This window comes from Anolis sagrei, chromosome 3, assembly GCF_037176765.1.
Source record: "Anolis sagrei isolate rAnoSag1 chromosome 3, rAnoSag1.mat, whole genome shotgun sequence".
NCBI lineage: Eukaryota > Metazoa > Chordata > Lepidosauria > Squamata > Dactyloidae > Anolis > Anolis sagrei.
Window position 1 is genome coordinate 226,883,865 of NC_090023.1, and position 21,410 is coordinate 226,905,274.

The 21,410-nt window shown below is 40.8% G+C and overlaps 1 protein-coding gene across 5 annotated transcripts in view; it reads left to right on the top strand.

The window, feature by feature from the left end:
- The first annotated feature begins 1 nt into the window (after position 1).
- The window catches only part of HDLBP (high density lipoprotein binding protein), a 74,799-nt gene continuing 53,390 nt past the window's right edge, over positions 2-21,410 (top strand). For 2 of the 5 annotated variants that reach the window (XM_060767957.2, XM_060767952.2), the window contains exon 1: positions 2-138. The gene's annotated coding sequence lies outside the window, so the exon portion shown is untranslated. Of the gene's footprint in view, positions 172-10,864; positions 10,968-21,410 lie in introns of those variants that run through there. The other 3 variants (XM_060767955.2, XM_060767954.2, XM_060767956.2) reach the window with 3 other exon arrangements.

Sequence of the window (21,410 nt, forward strand, 5' to 3'; positions counted from 1 at the left end):
GCGATACGAGAGAGTAACCATGCGGGGAGGAGCTTGGCTGGTTTTGTGCTAGCGGGTCACGGCGGAGGACCCTTTCCTGTACCAAGATGGCCGCCGGCCCTTCGGATTCGGCGTAGCTGTGAAGCGAACCCGGGCGAGGTAAGGTTCTCTCTGGGACGTCCCGCCGTCGAGGTAAGGAATGAGGAGGTGGAAGCCTGGCTCTTTTTGGGAGCGCTTCAGTGGCGGCCTGGGGAATCCTGGCGGGGGTTTTCCATTATCAAAACCAGGCCTCAAGCGCCTCTCTTATGCGAAACTCTATGGCAGGCATGGGCAAACTTCGGCCCTCCCTCCAGGTGTTTTGGACTTCAACTCCCATAATTCCTAACAGCCGGTAGGCTGTTAGGAATTATGGGAGTTGAAGTCCAAAACACCTGGAGGGAGGGCCGAAGTTTGCCCATGCTTGTTCCTTATTGGCTGTTGAAGGTCACGTTTCCTTATTGCAGTGGTCATCATCCAAGCCTTTGGGACTTTAGGTCCCAGAATTCCTGACAGTTGACTAAAAAAAAGCCGCGGTTAATCCCAAAAAATCTGGAGAACCAAATATTGGGAACTACTGCTTTAAGTACAAACTTGCCTTTTGGTTTCCTGTGTAATTTGAAATGAAAAATGTAGTATTTTGGATCTGCCTTTGCAAGTATACATCAACTGGGTTCGACAATACATTATACATCAACTGTCTGTATTATGTCCTATACCAGGGGTCCTCAAACGAAGGCCCGGGGGCCGGATACGGCCCTCCAAAGTCATTTACCCGGCCCTCGCTCAGAGTCATCCTAAATCTGAAATGATTTGAAAGCATCCAACAACAACAACAATCCTATCTCATCAGCCCAAAGCAGGGCCACATTTCCCGTTTAAATACTCATAAGTTTATATTTGTTCAAATTGTTCTTCATTTTAATTATTGTATTGTTTTTAAGTGTTTTCTGCTCTTAAGATATGTGCAGTGTGCATCGGCATTCATTCTAGTCTTTTTCAAATTATAATCAGGTCTTTGTAGGTTTTTTCGGGCTATAGGGCCATGTTCTAGATGCATTTCTCCTGACGTTTCGCCTGCATCTATGGCAAGCATCCTCAGAGGTAGTGAGGTAGTGAGGATGCTTGCCATAGATGCAGGCAAAACGTCAGGAGAAATGCCTCTAGAACATGGCCCTATAGCCCGAAAAAACCTACAAGAACCTAGTGATTCCAGCCATGAAAGCCTTCGACAATATATAATCAGGTCCTCCAACAGTTTGAGGGACTATGACCTGGCCCTCTGTTTAAAAACTTTGAGGACCCCTGTTCTATATCATGGCCATCGTCAAAGGAAGACTGGGAAGCATGACTTTCTAGACATTTATTATTATTATTATTATTATTCCTATTATTATGTTTATTTTTGGAGCCCCCGGTTGCACATTGGGTTAAAGCACTGAGCTGATGAACTGGCTGACCGAAAGGTTTATTTATTTCTTTATATATGGCATTTACAGGGTGAGGCAGCATAACTTCCTTTTTTCAAAACTTAATAAAATCCATTGTATGAATCAGAATTTTTATTATTATTTTATAATGTAGACGCATACCTAAAGTTTTGTTTTACATAGTTTTGAAGATCAAATTAGGTAGGTGACGTCCCCCATTCTCCATGCATTGAGTAAACTGATTTGTGGTGTTTGTCATGACTCTTGCCAGCATAGCAGGCATTATGTTGCCAATTTCTTTCTGGATGTTGGTCTTCAAATCTTGTAGGGTCCTTGGACGGTTCACATAAACACGGGATTTCAAAAAACCCCATAGAAAAAAATCCACAAGGGGCCAAATCTGGAGAGTGGGCCGGCCACTCCAAATCTGCTCGAAAAGTAGGCCTCAACGGGAAAAACACACTCCTCACTGTTTCAACTCATGATGGCGACTGAACTGTGTCAGAACAAAACTTTATACTCCCGCCTCTCAAACGAGACCACTAGCGCTCCACTACGCCTTCAACCGACTGAATGGCACACATTTTAAAAAAGGAATTTATGCTGCCTCACCCTGGGTGCCGCCATGGGTGCTGCCCTTCTCACCTCAAAGGGGACTCAGAGCAGCTTACAAGATATATATACATGCAATATATTATTAGCATAGCACAGTATCAGTATTATATATTACTATATTGTACTATCCCATTATATTGTAATATTATTAGTAATATTACATAAAATATAAAATATATAATTATAATATTGTATTATTATTATTCGTAGTATTATATTGTATTACAGTTAAATATTATAAATATTATATGAATATACAATATATTATATTATTAGCAAAGTACAGGAGACAAAATGGAACTGTTCTCCTGGTCCCCTTGCTCTTCAATCTGGCCCAGAGCAGCAGTTGGTGCTGAGGGGAGGGGCTCCCAACTGATGACACAGGCAGGTTTGAATAAGGGGAGTGGAGTGAGCTCCCACTGTTAGTCCCAGCTCCTGCCAACCTAGCAGTTTGAAAACATGCAAATGTGAATAGATCAATAGGTACTGCTCTGGCGGGAAGGTAATAGTGCTCCATGCAGTCATGCTGGCCACATGACCTTGCAGATGTCTAAGGACAATGTTGGCTCTTGGAGATGAGCACCAATCCCCAGAGTCGGACATGACTGGACTGTCAGGGGAAAACCTTTACTTTTACCTATTATGTTTATTTATATCCCGCTTTTTCTGTCCATAAGGAGACTCAAAGCAACTTGAATTAAAAGCATTGCGATACAATTTAAAATATACACATATTTTAAAAAGGATAAAACATCATCAATATTAAAACAATTCAGATTATTTATTTACCATATTTATACCATGCCCTTCTCAATCCCAAAGGGGACTCAAGGCAGCTTACATATAGGCAACTATTCAATAATAACAATAATAATAATAACAACAACTTTATTTTTGTATTGTCGAAGGCTTTCATGGCCGGAATCACTGGGTTGTTGTGTGTTTTCTCGGCTGTATGGCCATGTTCCAGAAGCATTCTCTCCTGATGTTTCACCTGCATCTATGGCAGGCATCTTCAGAGTTCGTGAGGTTTATATTTGTACCCTGCCTCCATCTCCCCAAAGGGATTCTGGGTGGATTACATATGACACAAGGTGCCTAAAAAGAATGCATAAAATAAACACACAGTACAATTGAAAAGAGTAAAACCAATAGCATATAAAACAACAATTTAAGACTCAGAACAACACTCAATAACCTATAGTGACAATTGCCGTAAGACATGGCCAACTGTAAACACGACAAGGGACTGGGATAGTGCAAATTTTAGCTAAGGGCCGAGGACATGGGATGAAAGTGCAGTGCTGTGTCATTAATTGTGGACCATTGGGGCTAGACATTCTCAAAGGCTTGTTTAAACATCCAAGTGTTTGAATCCTTACAGAAAGAGGACAGTGTAGGGGCCTGCCTAATCTCTCTGAGGAGGGCATTTCAAAGTCGGGGGGGGGGGGGGGAGCGACCACCGAGCCCATAGCACCCATCCAAATACTGATCAGTAGTATTCCCACTTAACTGTCAAAATCAGATCTGGTGCAGTATTTATGACTTCATAGGTTAATATGAGAAATGCTGGGAAATACAACACATGCAGTTATATACTTAGAAGTAAATACTATTGAATTCAGCAATATACTCCTTAATCAGTATACTTAATACTGTTTTATTATTTTTATGTGCATTTTCCCCCCAACAGAAACGAGACCGTATATGTTGTTGCATTTGCTCATGTTTAACTGTTTTATTCCTATCTTCTTTTCCCATTTGCTTCTTTTCTTGTAATTTTTAAAGGCTGCTTCTGTACATTGAGAGAATAGAAGCAATACTAGTTCCTCTTTTCTTTACCCACGTGTATCCCCTTTCGGTTTGCTGCACATACTTATTCACCTGCTTGAAACAGATGACCTTAGCATTAGAGCAGCACCAAGTGTATGAATAAAATCTAATGTACTATGAAGGAAAATAGACTATATCAGAAGCATTTTGTATCATGGAATAGTTCCTCCGAAAAGCTCTCATTACCATATCCTCTGATGAAGCAGTTATTCTGCTTCAAAATGTGTTTGATCTCAGTTGATCACACTTAATCTCCATCAACAGGGTGCTTCTGTCTTGCTGTGTTGCAATCTAATGCAAATGAATTGAGAATGTATACTACTGATCTTTACGGAGTTTCCTAGTAAATACACATCAAATTACACTATTTGCATACTGTCCTTTGCATTCAAAATGCGAGTGGTGTGTATTTCACAGACTGAAAAAAAACTATTTTGCCAACTTCATAATGTACTGTGGCTTCCTAGATAATTTACAATACTTCCTGAGGAGACAGTTGAACCTACATTATCTCTTTCATAGTTATCTCTTGTTACAGAAGACTGAGAGAAATCTGATTTTCCCCTGAAACACTGGTTTTGTTAGTTTTAGCTCTCTACTTACGCAATGTATATCGCTCAAATATTTATCAGTAATCATATTTCAAATTCAAGAAGCACTAATATTATAATTGCTTAGATAATCTCCAGTGTGGGCAGTCTTATCTTACCACATTAAGCTGAGATATGACTATTCTTTTGCCTATGCATGCATCTCTTCAGCTCATCCCTGTACAGCAGTAAAGCTTGGGAGTCGGTTTTGTCCCCATGTCCATAGTAAGGTATAACACTGCTCAAAATCTGTTTGTAGCCTTTCTTTTTTTAAAAGGGGGTAACCAGAAGCTCATTTGAGCTTTAAAAGGCTGGATTTTGCTAAAGCAAGGTCCCATGTTAAAAACATTGGAGATAGCTGGTGAGGCAGGCCAATTTGCTCTCTGCTTTTCTGTTTTGCTGCTCAAAATCTCAGTAAGGGTCTGAAAGTAGCTGATGTTTTCCTTGCCTTTTGTAGGCAGGGATATACAGCTACAGTGTGGCTGAATAGAACACATTGTTTCCCATCTCCCAGCTCAATATTTCTTTGATTCATTATGATAGACCAGTAGTTCCCAACTTTTTTCTTTCTCTCAGAGAAAGGACTCTCAGAGCCCTTTTAAGAAAAAATATCTATGGCAGAGTGTCCTTGGCCTCTCCTATGTTTTACAAATTAATGATGTTAAGAAGTAGTGTTATTGGGGGGGGGGGGGGGGGGGAGAGACAGGATTAGTAAGGGAAAGTAAAGTAAAGAGATATGTGCAATGTCCATGCAATGAATTATATATTTACAACTTTGAAATTTACCATAATATCTCAATTTATTCTAAACTATCACCAATACACATGATACAGCTAAAACTTGCCCATACATAAAAAATTATTCCAAAGTTCAATAAATCGAGAATAAGCAAGAAATCACTTGGACATTCAGTTCCAGGAAGGGCCATTGAAACACAGCTCGCGACAGAGTAAGTCAACTTGCCAAATTTTAATTCAGAATGTAATTTTTAGTTTCCTTATTTTGATTCTTTGTGTTTCTTATTCTTTATTTTTATTCACTTTTTATTTATTTTATTTTCCTGGAGTGGCTGCAGAGCCTAGGTTGGGAACAACTGCTGTGGATACACTGCTGCAACCTGGTTTTAAAATTCTATTTTTTCTCATCTTGATATAGGCAGTTCACTAAGAAATGTAATCTTTTTTTGTTTTTTGTTTTGTTTTCAGAGTTCTGCTATAAGGTGTTATAGTTAGCTTCCATAATCAGACAGGATCTAATGCTTTTAGGGCAGTGGTTCTCAACCTGTGGGTACCCAGGTGTTTGGCCTACAATCCCCAGAAATCCCAGCCAGTTTACCAGCTGTTAGTATTTCTGGGAGTTGAAGGCCAAAACATCTGGGGACCCACAGGTTGTGAACCACTGTTTTAGGGCATTTAGGCAGACCCCTTTTAAAGGTATCACCTTTTGTTGCAGCAGCCTAACAGGGTTATCCTGAAGACCTACTCTTAAAGGGGATTAATACATTGTAACTGTCATTTGATGAGCTGAGTGTTGTCTTTTCTTTCATATAAAGCATCTTATTTCTCTCTTGGAGTGATTCAGCACAACATAAATAGCTTTCTCCTGTGAGAAGAAGATTGGAGTCAACAATAGTATTTTTATTGCTGAGGTGGAGGATAAGCAGGTCAAGATAGACTTCTTTCCTTCTCTGAGATTTCTTCTCTTTACCCTCCTACAGGCTATGTCTATAATCATGATGTGTGGGGGAGGCACAAGTTAGGACAGGCTGTCCTCCCCATTTTGGAAACTAATTTCTATTGAAAACATGCTGTGACATGTTCACACAACCAGATATTCCTAGTTTAGAAGAAGGAACAATGGGATGTGACAGAACATTTCCATATTTTCCCTCTTATAGATTTAGTGACATATTCAGTCATATTTTTTACTTAAGTCATACATTTTGAAGAATGTAAAATCCTTATTTATATCTCAGAAAATTTTGTTAACCCTAAAGCTTTTTTACTTTGTTATATTACAGTAGATGGAATGTTTCTAGTAACAGTAAAGTGTTCAGCGGGCCCCTGCTATCTGATAGGGATCCAGGACTCCTTGTGGATGCTCACATCCATTATATATAATGGCATAGTAAAATGGCAAAAGTAAGATTTGCTTTCTGGATTATTTTTTAAAAATATTTTCAAGCTGTGGATGGTTGAATCTGTGGATGCAGAATCCATGGATAAGGAGGGCTGAAATGGGTTATATGTAGATTTCTCTTTAGAAAGTCATAGCATTAGAAGGAAGGTGGTTTAGTCCGTTCTAGCTTCTCTTCTTGGCTGCCTTGAGTCAGAGATCCAAGCCTTGTCTTAATTGACAAAACAAACAAGCCAGGATGCAGTTTACTTGACTGGTTTATTAATGGCATCAAGCCAGTTTCCTGGTTCAAATATATTTTGGAACTCTGTTATAGTGTAAGGATGGTGCATTGCAATAAGATAGCATGTGACAGGAAATAGGGAGGGATGAAGGAAGGGCACATAACTCTTTATTTCCAGTGCATATCAGCAAGGGACCAGTATAGACTGAAGACCTTGGTGATATGACCGTGTGTCTACCCCATCTTTGTCTCCCATACTTGTGATCTGTATAATAAATGTGTGTGTGTTCATGTATACATTCTCAGGGGTAGTCATGTTGGCTATAGAGCAAAATAAAAAATCCATTAAAAAGTATACTTCTGTTGGCCAACCCCATATGGCCAAGAATGCCTCTACCTGTATTGAGATCCCTCCAGATCAACTGAACCTACAGCAGAGACAACACTTGATACAAAATGTAATCCTGTTACTATAACATCTCTTTTCTTATTCTGTATGGCTGTTATAAGATCTTTTGCCTAATGGAGAAGCCAGTGGAGCTCTGAAAGCTTGCACGATGTATTTTGAGAATATCAATTGACTAATAAAGGTACCACTCTTTTGTGGATTTTGGATTTTATTGTACTAGTATGCGCACACACGCATAATGCCTATGAATTTCTTTTAAAGTAGCAAATGTTTAAAAGTGCTACATTATTTCTAGAGCTATCACCCTTTTGGATTGGAAATCGTGATAGTAGTTATAGTTAGCACTGTGTTTTCCCCTTTTCTCATAACCAGCTTTATTTAAATAGTAGGAACAGTACTCTCACTTGTTTCATCTTAGCTAGGAAAAAGGTCTGTCAATAGGACTGTGATCCAAGCACAGGCACATGCCACTGCTCAGATCCCAAACCACCAGGTAGGATAGACTTTGATACATTTTGCCAAATTTAGAATATTATGTGGTACGAATCAGCAAGAGAGCCAATGTGGTATAGTGCTTTGAATGTTGGACTACAACTCTTGTGATTAGGGCTCAAAGGTCTGCTCAGAAACCCACTCTGTGACTTTGAATAAGTCACTCTCTCTCAGCCTGAGAGGAAGGCAATCCCCTCTGAACCATTATTGCTAAGAAAACCCCTTGATAGATTAATAATAAATCAGAATTACATGAAGACACGCAACAACATAAATCAGTAATAGAAGACAGACCACAAATTCTGTGGGGCTGTGATTGATTTGTGTGAAGCCAGAGACTAAAGTTTCTGATCATGTATTTATACTCTAACATGTATTTGAAGCTCAAAGTGGAGTGCTTCTCTTCAGATTATGTTGAGGAGATTGGCCTGTCATATAAAAGAGTAGGGGAAGCTATTAGGAGAATGATATATTGGGTGCTAAGCAATATCAAAGATGGTATCTTTTCTCATCCCTAAAATAGTGGAGAGCTATCTACTGAACTCCCCACTATCTCTTCCTATTCTCGGTTTTCCCCAACTTTTCATACTATTTTTTCAGATTTGGAAAGTGTAGTTTACTTATTGCAAAAGTGGAAGGATGACAGTAGTACTGTTCAACTTTATGTGGTTCTGCTGGCAACATAGTTTAAAACAAAATACAGCAAAAAAGTAATAAAAGTCAAAAAGTTGAAAAAAGTATCGTTTCAAAAACTGCAATCATTGTATTTAAAATATGGCAGGATAAAAGAACAGCCCTCATTATTAAAAAAAAAAAACCAGCAACAAGTTAGCTAAAAATCCAAATAATCAGATATTTGTCTACCCACAGAAAAACAACAGAAAGGGGACCAGCCTAACTTCACATGAGAGAGCACCACAACTTGATAGTTCATCATATGCTTGTATGAGAAAAAACTGAACAACTAGGTTGGATCGTTTAGCTTAATGAAACAAATGTGGCAGGAACAGAAATGCAGTCAGCCTTCCACATTCACTGGGATTAGAGTCACAAACCCACATAAAAGTGGAAATTAACACAAATGATATCCCTTTTCTAAAACCTCAGAGAACACCTCTCTAGGTGATTCAAGGTCCTCCAGTGCAATTCATATATTCAACTTCTATCTGGATCCCACCGGGGAACCTACAAATGACTAGAGAAGTGTTTTCTCTAGAAATCTGTTGGTCCTCCAGTGTGACTTTTGGTGGAAGTGGACTGTAGAATCGCTCTGAGAGACCTAGAGATTCCTAGAAAAAACATATTGATCAAACCCGCAAAAGTCAGACCCACAAATGTGGAGGGCTGACTATAGTGATAGTTTTGAAATATATCACAATGAATGTTGGAAGAGAAAGTAAGTAGTTGATCTTCACCTACTGAAGACAGGCGCAATGGTTTTCAAGGTCAGATTGCTTTTAGTTTATTTGTGTAGTGGGTGATATGATAGTTGAGCTACTGCAGCATCACAAAAAAACGGTCTATTCCTTGGCATAAGTTTAGAGTTGGTTATGACTGATACAATTCTGCAGTTCAGGTCTGGGTCCAGAATCCTTTTTCATAGTCTCATAACTCTCACAGATCCGTCTGGCAAGAAGGGGAAAGAGGCCTGACTCATTGGTTCTTCCTGGACTCTAGGATTCCCTTGAAAGATAGGTTAGAATTTTTGTGGGCAGGTAAAGACTCTTTTTTTATTTCAATTGGCTTTGGGGGAATTGATTTGGCTTTAATACGATGCTGTACTGGTTACTTTTTATGTGTTCAATGTGTACTTGAAATAGCTTCTAATAGTAGCTTAATTACAGTCTAATGATCTTTTTGTGTTTTTATCTGTATCAGACTTACATCCCAGTTTGGCTGGGGACGGGGGAAGCATGATATTTAAAAAGAGTGCCTCTGCACTGGAGAATGAATGCAGTGTCAACCACTTTATCTATTACGGCTCAGTGCTATAGAATTGTGGGAGTTGTAGTTTGGTAAGGCAGTAGAAGTCTTTGACAGAGAAGGTTAAAGGCCTTGTGACACTGCAACTCCTATGATTCCATGGCAACTAAAATGATGTAAAATTGCATTCATTCTATAGTGTAGCTGGCGCTGGCTTTCCTGTGTGCCCCCCATTTATTTTTAAGAGCGCTGTTTATTTCTGACCTCACTGGTGGCGGAGTAGGGGGTGAAATGGAGCCTGGGTTTGCGTTTGGCACCGATGCCTGGGATGTGCTGACATGGCATTCCTGGGGGGCTCTCCAGGATCCTGCCTGTTGAGAGTGCCTTGAGATTTTTGGAAAAATATCTTAATTTGGGGAGACGCTTGGTGACTCAGGATTAAACTGGCGGTGCCTGCATTTGTGGCTCTCGCAGGACTCCTTGAAGCAAACCCAAGTGAAGTCTGTGGGGCTTATTCCCTCCTTGGAAAGTTTGGGATTGTAGCTGAGCACCATCCCTTTCCTGGGGAGCATGGACACTGTAGAACCAATGCAACTTGACTCCACTACAGCTCACTACCATAGAATCAGGGGAGGTGTACTTTTATAAGTTCTTTAGCCTCCTTTGCCAACCCAAAGAGTGCTGGTGCTTCACCAAACTGCAACTCCGAGGTTTCTATAACTTGGAGACATGGCAGTAAAGTGTTGTTAAACTGATTTGACTCTACAGTGGGGGGTGGGGGGATGCACAAGTGGAAAGGAATAGAGCTGAGACTCCAAACTCAACAAGGGAATGAGAACTTGGGGTGCATCTACACTGTAGAATCAATGCAGTTTGACACCACGTTAACTCCTAGAGCGCATTGCTATGGAGTCATGAGACTTGCAGCTTTTTGGTGGGGGGGGGGGTCTTGAACTCCTTCTGACCCAGAGTGTTGGGGCCTCACTGAACTCCTCCCGTGATCCCAGGATGCCACAACACAGCGCCCTGGCAGCTGGAGTGGTTTCAAAGTGCATTCTCTCCCGTGTAGATGCGCCCTGGGTCTGGCGTCGCGTTAGGGCTGGCCTGGCTGGCTGGCTGGCGACTGGGCCGGGCTTGGGCAGGAAGGGCAAGGCGAGGGGCCCGGCTCTTCTGACGTGGGAGCCCGGGATTGGCAGCCGCTCCCCCCCATATAACCAGCGCCGGGAAGGTGCCTGGCCGCTTTTCCCGGGAGCGATTCGGGGTTTATCCAGCAGGGAGAGCGGAGCAGGCACGGGCCGGAGTGAGTGAAGGGTAGTGTGTGTGTGTGTGTGAGATGGGGGGGGGGAGTGAGGGGGCGGCTGGAGTCACTCGGGGAGTGGGGCTGACCACCGAGAAATGGAGCGGGCGGGCAGCGAGGGACCCAGTCGAGGCCCCGGAGAGCGAGAAAGGAAGGGGAGGAGAGGCGGAGGGGGGAGCCAGTGCCGACGTGGAGGCGAGGAGGAGGCTCTGGCTCCCCTCCGCTGCGCCTTTTCCCCTCCGACGGCTCGCCTGGGCAGCAGACAGAGGCGGAGAGGGAAGGCGAGGAGGAGGAAGGGGGGGGGGGCGGGGGCGCGATCGGGCTACGTGTCACAGGCGAGCACCAGCCGGATCTCCTCCCCCTCCCCCCCGCCCTCCCCCTCGCTTTTCCCGACTCGGCCTCCAAACTTTGCACCAACTTTCCTGGCCGAGGAGGCGGAGGCGGGCAGAAGGCGCTCTAGGCCAGGGACAGTCGACACTTCTCACCGAAAGGAACCTCGAGGGAGGGGGCACTCCGGGAAGGCGAAAATAAAGGCTTTTGTGGAAACACCCCCCCCCCCCACACCCACACACATTATGGAGAGAAGCCCAAGGCGACATTCCTAACCCTTTGGGTGGTATGGAAGCCGCCGAGGCTGAAAAGAGAAAGCGGCCTTTTCCAGCCCTGATTCCAGGGGCAAGTTGAGGTGTTTTTTGGGGAAGGGGAGAATCCGCCCTCAGTGTCTCCTCCTCTCAAGCCTGAGGGAAAGAAACAGAGAAAGGCGAGTAGGTGGAAAGAGCAGGACAATGCCACAGGAGCAACTTCTCTCCTCTAGAAGTTTTTCCTCTCTCTGAGCCCAGTGTCTAAGAGAGACAGTGTTGGCATGTAAGTGGGTAGAGGTTTTTTCCTGCTTCTTGGCTGGAGGTTGGACTGGATGGCCCCACGAGGTCTCATCCAACTCTGTGATTCTAGGTGGCTGCTCTTGCTCCAGTGTGCATCTATTCGCTCTCTAAACAGGACAGCAGTGGAAACCAGGCCAGTTGAGTCCATTCCTTATTTCACACTTTTAGAGGACAGGCCTATTACAGTGCAGTTTGAGCCCTGCCACATGCACAATGCAGGACCACTTTATAGCAACACCAGAGGCACTCCAAATGGCCAGCTACTGGTCAAGGGACATTTAATATAATGCCAAGCTTCTAAACTGTGTATTTTTAAAAATACATTACAACTGTACCCTTGGTTCGCTCCTGATATGATAAATAAATAAAAATAAATAGAGGACAAGAAGGGGCAGTTACAGCTGCTTTTATTGGGGCAGCTATATTGTCCCGAATCCATGTGCTCAGTGCTGGTTGCCACACTTGCCCTAGTATGTATGACACTATCCTCTGGCAAATATGAAGAATGATCAGCTTCCTTGCAACTGCATATTGAGCAGAGAGCAGCCAGGCAGATGTTTGCCTCCTCCAAAGTTGGGAGAGAACCTGGGGGTTGTTTGACAGCTTTATGGCCAAGCTGCCGAAGAAACTTGGCCAAGGTTAGTTGGCATCCCCCCCCCCCCCCGGAGAAAAGTTCCATGCTGTGGCATTAAGGTGCTCTGGACTCCACAAAACACCATTTTCTCCATTGGCCTCTCTTTCCACCAAGTTCTCTTGGTCTAGATATCATCAGTCAGCAACATTCAGCATGGCACGTGGCCCCTGGCCCTTTGGGATGGGAAGGGGGAACAAGAACAGCCTCCCCACCTTTTTGTGCCAGTCAACAAAAGGAGGGTGCAGGTGAGCCAGCAAGAGGCTGCTGTTTGCGTCAGGAACTGATACCTGTTTGCTATTTTTGGCCCTATGGGTAGATATTCGACTCAGCAGGTCAAAACCTTCCTTTAGGACCATGTAGACAGAGGTCCGGAGGCTGGAGCAAATGGGCAAAGGCTCTTGCTTACGTACACAATCCTTAGGCAATACCACAGTGCCCAGTACCTCCTGCTGCCAAGAGGGATAAGTTCCATTTGGGTCATGTATACACACACTCTCTAGGAAGCTCTACTAACTCATATTCACTAACTCGTATAACATGGTGTGCTGGGAGTGAGAGACTTAAGGCGGTCGAACACTACCTTTTCTTGTGCTTCTGTGTTCTTGGTGTGGCCAGCAGACCTTCATATTGTTGTATCTCCCAAATTAAGAGGGCTGTGACAGTTCTTCCTTGTCAACATTCACCTCTGTTGTGGGGCCAAGAATCCACAGCTGCCCCTCTACTGCATTTGGCCATAATTAGTGTCAGTCAGCCTTTTGGGACTGAGGAGATAGAACCAGTATTGCCCGGAATTCAGACCTTGTTAGTTCTGGCTCCTTGCCCTCTTTATGTGAGCTTCCATACCTGTGGGCCAGCTCTAAATCCCACACGAACAGAACTGCCTTGCTGTGGACAAACTATAACTTTTATTGGGCCGCCTGCTGCTCTTAAGTTTATATGGGCACTTTTCCAGGGATTATTGCAAATTCTTTTACTGGAGCCGAGGATTTTATAGCAGTCAAAGCACACTGTAGAATTTATGAAAACGTCTCTTTTGTCACCTATCTATCTTTTTGTCCCCAGCTCTGTCATAGACTGCCTTTCCAGCTGTACTTTTACAGAAGGACAGTGGGTTCCTTCTGTGGGAGGATAGGCCTGTCAGGGTTGGGCAGGCTTTAATGACTTGCCTTGACCTTGTTTCTCAGCACATGTAAGAAACAGTGAAGTAATAGCCAAGAATAAAAATAAGGCCCAAGAAAATAAGGATGGGAGTTAACAGAATCATAAGCATAAGTGAGGTTGACTCACAAGGTATGTCATCCCATTCAACATGTGTTTGTATGTGCAAGCAATATTGTGGAGACCTTGCTATGCTTTTGATGTTCTTGGGCTGGATTTTATCTAGCAAGAGAGAGTGTATGTCGCAATAAAGAGTTTGAGTGACATAATGAATAAATGAAATATGGAAAATGTCCTTCCGTGATCTTAATACGTTTTGCATGTGTTAGTGTTCATTCATAGATCTCGAAGTGTTTTCATAAATACAAACTAATTGTGAGATTTGAAGGCATTGTTAAGTTTGTGCTGAATTATTATAATTAACTTTTTAAATGTTATCAGGGTTAGGGATGAGATTATGCTTCTGGTTTGGTGAGATATATGTGTTCTAAGCACACAAGTTAAAAATAAATATTAATGCTTCAGATTCAATGTAGAACCCAATCAAGAGCCTTTTAGTGGGTTGTGTTAGTTTTTTGATTCAGCAGGTCGAAACCTTCCTTTAAGACCACATAAACAGAAGGTCGGAGGCTGGGGCAAGTGGGCAAATAAGTTTAGTTTTAATTACTTGGTTCTTTTGACTGTCCCAGATCTGTCTTGCCATGTGCTTAATGTCTAATATATTTGAACGTTTCATACTTTTCCCACTTTCTGAGAATATTTGCCTTTTTTAAAAAAGCTCTTGGTATAGGTCTAGATTTATCTAAGTTTGATTTTTTTCTCATTAATGTAATAGCAATAGATAGTTATTTCTTGTATCCATATCATTATATTTTACACAATCTTTATTATTAAATTTATTTATACCCTGCCTTTTCTCTCCACAAGGAGACTCAAAGTGGCTAACCTTAACACAGATTTCATTCTTTAGTCTTTTGTAAATGTTTTTGAATTTGGATTACACATGCATTCTCACATGTACATTTTATATAGATATTCTTATTGAGGGCCATCAATATTGTTTCTTCCTGAAAAAGCTGGATAACCCTTGCTTATAGTATTATCAAAAACAAAGATTAAGCAAATCTTTCTAGTGATAGATAGAACTTATTATTTAGATGAGTGACACGTGGAAGAATGCTTCTCTTCATTTGTGTCTTCCAGCTCTCAAATTCCTACCATATTCCACTGTGATTGTGTGACATGTGTCTTCTTTGTGTGCATGTGTGGCGTGTATTGTGCTACATTTTCTTTATTCAAGTGCTAGATTTTGAAGAAATGCTTGGATGCATCTTGAAATTGTTGGTTAAATTACCTCACATTAGGAAATAGTACTGTGTTTGGGTCTTCCTAATGCTGACGTTCAACTTTGTTGGCTAGTCAGGAAGTCTCCAACCCCCAGGCAGACATTGATTTTATACTACAGACTTCTGTTTTTTCAATGGATATAGTTTGCAGCAATGAACATAAGATTGTTCTCCTTGTGTGTTTTCTGCTAAATGCTTCAGCATACTGGTTATTTCCGAATTCTTAGCTGCTTTCAGAGGGCTGCTGGCCCTTTAAGATTATCCTTTCCCTCCCCCCTGAAAAGCTGTGAATGGTTGCTGGTGCAGGCAGTGCTGAGGTGGCATTTGAGAAAATTACACTCAGCTCTCAGCCGACACTGATACGCCACTGGACACTGCTGAAGTTTCCCCCTCTAAATAATAGAATGCTTTGGGAGATGCATGTATACATTTCTGTGTCTAAATGCATCCTAATTTTTGTTTCATTTTTATTTTTAAGTTACGTTTAAAGTTCAGCATAGACCAACAGGCACATTACAAACTCTAAAATACATACTTTATAACATATGCAACTAAGAAGACACATTAGACAGCATTGTATCCCCCATCTACTTACAAAACACACATTAACATATGCCTTCCTCACTCTGGAAATGTAATTTTAAAACATTACCTTTCTTATTTATACATAGTACATATTAATCTTCTCATTATCACTCTATTAGAGAGGATTTTAATATTCAAAACCTCCAAAAATGATATCTTCCTCTTTCTTAAATATAATTTTAAAACTGTTCAAATCTTTTCTGAATTTGTCTGTTTTCTTTAATTCTTAGTGTCGGTTTATTCATTCCAACCATTTTAAATATTTTCAATATCTAGTGGCTTGTCATCTTTGACATTTCCGAGTTTTGTGCATACAACATTCTAGCTGCCAGAGTCAGGTCACTTTATAGTTTGACATGTTTATCAGGTATACCCAAAGAAACTAATTCTGATTTCGTTTTTTAGTTTCTGAATATATCTTGTAGAAACCTTGGGATCTCTCTCCAAAATTTCTTCACCTCACTACATATCCACAACATATGATATAAAGGCCCTTCATGTATTCCACATTTCCAGTGTGCATTCTTAAATCCTTTATACATTTTGGCTGGGGTGAGGGAACACTTGATTTATCAATGGGCCTTTGGCGGGAAGCACCAATTTTCTTTTTAAAGAAATTTTGCAAAATAGGGAAAAGGTTTTTGCTTTTCAGTGTTTTAGAACAAAAATTATTGCCTACCTTCAGGAGTCTTTACATACTCACCTTTACAGTGTAATAAAGATACAAGGCACATTTTCATTGATAAGTATATATTCTTTTGGAGCTGAATAAAAGTGGCCCTTAATTAAGACATTATTTATCTGTGAGAATAGACATATGCTTGCTCTGTCCCTTCCATTGACACTTTGCTCTTGTGAACATGAGTTTGAAATGCTTCCTCTCTTTATTCCATCCAGAAGTCTGGGTGTAGAGTTACAAGACAATGATCCACACATACTTACCTCTTTCCATAAAAAAAATGAGGTGTGGGGTAGAGTACTGCATTTTTCCCTTGTAGGTTCAATTAACTCTTATTTGCCTGAATAGGTCAATTGTCCAATAAGAATCCAGTTTTTCATTTTGTAAACTGATTATTTGTAGGGAAATTTTGTTTGAAATGAGTGTCCCATATTACTATATTAAATGGTTTTTTCCAGAGAGAGTCAATCAAGGTAACATAGTAATTACTGTAACTTTGATTATTAAAAAAATAATTTTCATGAATCATTGCCTTTTTCAATATAACCCTTTTGCAAGAGAATAAAATTGTACAGGAACTTCAATGTGTTTGGCTTATGAATGAACCTGCTTCCAGAAGTTTTGGGTGCTTGAACATATCTATAAATGTGCAAGTTAGTTATTAATTCTCCATATTATGGCCCTCATGTGTTTAGATTCCAGTGTTGTTTCATAAATATGCATTACACCCTTTTTGTAGCAAAATGCCAGCAATACATAACTTGGATTGCAACCCTCAGTGCATTTGCTTGGGCGTAAGCTCAGTTGAGCGGAGAAATAGATACTTGTGTTTGTAAAGTCACCTATGGTGGTAAAGTCAGTTCTGTATTTGTATTGTTCTTACCCTAACATTCAAACATGAATGAAACTGTTTGAAATGGATGATCATACATCATGCATTTTGTTTCTTCTGACTACCTCTGGAGTCTTCTGGAGACTTTGAGAAGAAACCTTTTTTTTCAGACACAAACTCACAAAGCTGATGCAGCATTTCTACCAGTAAGTTCCATCCAACCCAACTGGAGCAGGTGGACAAGCTTGCAAGTTTAATGCTGCACTGAAATGGGATGGGATTGAACATCACTGCTGCCAACACAGATGGGAGTTGTCACCCTTTAGGGAGAGCAGAAAAGCTCTTGACTTATTACTTAGTGAGGAGATCTTTGAAGAGATGAACAGCATTGACTATTTGCCAGATCTTGTTTGATTTAGAAGGAGGATCAGAGTCAGCACTGGTGGGAGAGTGCCAATGAATACCATGTGCTATAAGCTATATTTCAGAGGAAGAAACTGGCAGGAACTGGCAGAATCACCTTAACCAAGAACCATCTTGGTTAAGAAAATTTTATGGAAAAAACTAATGGGGTCTCTATAAGTTAACAGACTTGACTTTGGGAGAGCATAAAAGCTCTCTACTTATTACTTGTTACTTTGAAGAGGTGAACTGCTGTTTGGTATATGCACACACTATATCTAGGCCTAATAATAATAATAATAATAATAATAATAATAATAATTATTATTATTATTATTATTGGGCCTAGCTATAGTATATATATCCTAGATATATATCCAGACTGATTTTTTAAATAATAATAATAATAATTATTATTATTATTATTATTATTATTAGCCCTAGATATACTATATATATCCTAAATATATATCCAGACTGACAAGGTTTTGGAACACAATACGCCAGACATCAAGATTGTGGAAAAGAAAAAAGTTTGGATTATTGATGTCGCCATACTGAGTAACAGTTGCATTGAGGAAAAACAACAGGAAAAACTCAGCTGTTATCAGGACCTGAAAATCGAACTGCAAAGGCTCTGACACAAACCACTACAGGTGGTCCCAGTGGTCATCGGCACACTGGGTGCAGTGCCAAAAGACCTCAGCCACCATTTGGAAACAATAAACATTGGCAAAATCATGATCTGTCAACTGCAAAAGGCCACCTGACTTGGATCTGTGAGCATCATTTGAAAATACTTCACACAGTCCTAGACTCTTGGGAAATGTTGGACTTGTGATTTTGTGATATGAAATCCAGCATATATATCTCGTTTGCTGTGACATACTGTGTTTTTGTGTCAGTAAAATGATGATGATGATAATAATAATAATAATAATTTATTTCTAGACTGCCCTCTCTCCTGAAAGGGACTCAGGGCGGTTTACATACAGAGACAGGCAAACATTTAATGCCTTACAAAGTACACACCACATCAGAAATAATACAAAATAATGCACAATAACAATAGTTTACCTGTCCGAACGTATCTCGTGTTACGAACCATCACGAAGTCTTAAGATCATCTGGAGAGGCCCTGCTCTCGATCCCACCACCATCGCAAACGCGATTGGTGGGGACAAGGGACAGGGCTTTCTCAGCAGTTTCCCACTATCTGTGGAATTCTGTATCCAGGGATATCAGATTGGCCACTTCCCTCCTGACTTTCAGAAGAAAACTGAAGACTTGGCTATGGGACCAAGCCTTCGACCATTAAATAGCAGCAAGTGAGAAGAAGATTTAAGCAACTGGCGACAATGAATTGACCCGGACCTAGCTTTGGATTTTAATTGGCGTGTTTAATTAATTGCTTTTTAATTAACTTTTTAAAATTAATTGTTTTAATGTTTTAATTGTATTTGTTGAATGTTTATATGAAAGCATCGATCGTGCTTATTGTGAGGCCGCCCTGAGTCCCCCTTCGGGGGTGAAAAGGGTGGGTTATAAATGCAGAAAATAAATAACAACAATATTAAGCTTATAATGAAAAAAGTTAAATATTGAAATGGGAACTAGGTCGCAGTAAACCAATTAGACAATAAAACTAAGATATAAATGAACATTAAACATATATAATTAAAAGCCGTTAAAATAAATTGCATTTGAAATGGCTAAGAGAGGTGTTTATTAAAAATATATCGTAGCTGTCATATAGTGAACAGTTTATGGGCTGTGTTTTAGGAATGGTGCTGCAATTTATTGATCCCCATTTAATCTCACAATAGTAAAATGACAAGCCTTGGAGTAGAGGATGATGAGCAGCTGTTTTATTAATGTGATTAAAAGTCTGCAACCTAATCCATACACATATTTAAGCACTATTAAACCTTAGAGAGTGATGTTGTGTTGGCATCTAGCCATGTTCACATTTTTGGGTTGGCAAGATTGCATGCAAAGTTAGAGGATAAAATTTGAGATATTTGGTTTGGGTGCAGCAGTGGTAGACAGGTAGTCGAGTTGTATGGTTGACAACTACAGGTAATGAAGTCCTGACTTTCTAGAATGAAGACAAGCCTTGCTTAGCAGTAATAATAATGAGGCTATAAAACTCAGTAAATAATGGAATACTGGGATTTGTTGAAGATCTGATAGGAGAAAAGTCAATTCCTGTGTGATTGTATAAAGGAACATGATATTTAGCATCAGTTGTTGTTTTTCTTGTTGATGTTGTGTGCCTTCAAGTTGTTTCTGACCTAAGGTTTTCTTGGCAAAATTTGTTCAGAGGGATTTTTGTCTTTGATTTCCTCTGTTGCCAAAATTGTTGGGACCCAACACTGAGGCATTTGGGGTTTAAGGTGTGCAGTTTAAGTAGCAGTGATATGTGACATAGTATCATACCTGTATTTCTTCTTTCTCCCCATTCCCATATTTACAGCTCTTGTCTACAGGTAACTTTACAAGAACACCATTGAGTCGAGGTTGATTGACCAGGGTTCAGTCACTTATCTAAAGCAGTTGTTCAGCACTTCCATTACCACAACTACTACTCCTTCCATATGTTATTTCCCTTAGATTTATAACTGGAGGACATTTTGTGTTTCTGAGTGAGGTGGACAGATTTGGCCCTGGGCTTGCCATTTTTCTTAGTCTCCTTATGCTTGGACATGAGAGAAGCCTCCCACAAGGATGATAAAACATCAAAACATCCGGGCGTCCCCTGGGCAACGTCCTTGCAGACGGCCAATTCTCTCACACCAGAAGCAGCTTGCAGTTTCTCAAGTCGCTCCTAACACGACTAAAAAAAAAAAGCCTTCTGCTGTTTCATACCTTCTCACTAACTTGCCTGAAATCTGTGCTGATTCTACCGTGGTTTTCCTGACTATTCTTTTTCCACATACCTTCTCCTTTGAGCTCGCTTATTTCACTTATGCAGTTAAGAAACTGAGGGGACTTGGAATCCTTGCTTTATTCATATTGATATGTGTAATAGAATGTTACATCCAGTTTTTCTGTGATGGACAGTAAGATACAGTTTTGAAGTTTAGCCAAAAAGTGAAGGGTAAAAGTTCTTGAAAACTAATAACTTCTTTAATTACGGCTAAATTAGCAAGATAACATGAAACACCTCTTTTGATTCTATTTCACCTTAATTTTATCATAAAATGACCCAGCTGTATCTGCCCTACCACCCATATTTATTGTTGTACATTTTTATGCTTATAATATTAGAGAACAGTTATCAGCCAAATGGCAGGATGGCTATTGAGATGGCACTAAGCCAAGTAAAGTAGTCTAAACTTTATCATATCGGGATATGCCGATCTCCCACCCGGTTACCCATGGAGCCGGTAGGCATCCATAAGACAATGTCATACCAGCTCCATGGGTGAAGAAGGGCTGAACCGGTGTGCAGCCACCTTAGCAACACGGGAAGATTCCCATGTTGCCATTGTCTTTAATGGGGGGAAGTCACGCACTCCACACTTCCCCCCATGGGATCAGCTGCCAAAGGAGCCTGGCGATGCAGGGTGTGGGGCGGCGGCTTCTCCACAGCCCGCAGAGGAGTGTCATGGAACACTTTTGGTGGCTGTGTGACAAGGTAGCATAACTCGCCTGAATCTAGGAGTGATGCAAATTACTTACTCATCATTTGACTTTGTGTTGGAATTATGGATATATTATTGGCTTGGAGGAGGTTTTCTTCTCACACCCACAGCTCTTGATCTGCTGAACAGTTCTGTCAGCAGAAAGGCATTTCTGCCGTACCTAGAGTAACCCCCACCCCCTAGAGTAGGCAGATTATTGAATTTTGCACTATGAATTGAATTTAAGTGCATAGTTTTTATTTTAGATGTCTTGAAGAATTTAAATCTTATATTCCTGAAGAA